The sequence below is a fragment of the Dryobates pubescens genome, chromosome 20 (genome assembly GCF_014839835.1).
Source record: "Dryobates pubescens isolate bDryPub1 chromosome 20, bDryPub1.pri, whole genome shotgun sequence".
Taxonomy (NCBI): Eukaryota; Metazoa; Chordata; class Aves; order Piciformes; family Picidae; genus Dryobates; species Dryobates pubescens.
The window spans coordinates 16,326,023-16,326,866 of NC_071631.1; the positions used below are offsets into that span (position 1 = coordinate 16,326,023).

The 844-nt window shown below is 53.0% G+C and overlaps 1 non-coding gene across 1 annotated transcript; it reads right to left on the reverse strand.

Moving 5' to 3' along the window:
* Window positions 1-263: 263 nt before the first annotated feature.
* Window positions 264-443, reverse strand: LOC128898257 (small Cajal body-specific RNA 16). The gene has a single exon (XR_008462778.1). It is a non-coding gene; the product is annotated as a small Cajal body-specific RNA 16 (non-coding RNA).
* Window positions 444-844: the final 401 nt, after the last annotated feature.

An 844-nucleotide genomic window follows, 5' to 3' on the forward strand; every position in this document is an offset into this window, starting at 1 on the left:
AGCAAGCAAGCTGCAGGGAAAGCTTGGCACAGGCATCAGAGCTGCTCAGCCTGCATCAGTCAGACCCCACAAGGTTAGCACAGACAGCTCATGATCCAGAGCCCTCCTGCAAATGGTTGTGTTGCAGATTAATTACACTGAGAAAACACTTTGCTGTTTAAAAGTTAGCTGAGAGGGAAACCCTCAGCCAGGCAAATGACTAGCTACTGATTTTTCTGTTTGTTTGCTCCAAGAGCTGGTTTTCCTTGGCTTTGGAGGGAGCTTGTTGTATGCAGTATCATACATGACCATCAAAAGGCTGCATGAATGCTCACACCTGTTACTGCACAGGATGGACCCCAGCATGGAGTCTGCCAGGGGGTTGATCTTGGGCACGGGTGAGGCTGGCTAGTACGAGGCAGGGCCTGTTGGCCCCACTGCCCAGCAGCCCTTCCCCAGCCCTGTGTTCACTGTGGCCCACAGACCTCTCATGTCCCCAACTCAGGGACTCGCCCAATGCACCTGGTTCTTGCTCACCTCACAAATGGAAGCACCAAGTGACAGCATAACCACTCATGGTTACCATTCAGGGCTGGGGCTTCTCTGAGGCTGAACCCCAGCAGGAAATCCTGAAAGGCACAAAGTTCTGTGAAAATTCACTAGAAAAACAAACAGATCCAGTCTGGCCACCATCACCACATGATGTATGTGCAAGCATGCCCTGCTCTGGCCATGGAGCTCTTCTGCTTGCCCACATAGCCCCTTCCTTGCTCTACAGCTCACCCATTCCACTCCTTGTGCCAAATTCTGCTCTCTCCCTGCCTCCACCTGCCCCCAGCACCCTTACTCTTTGGCACTGCCCACC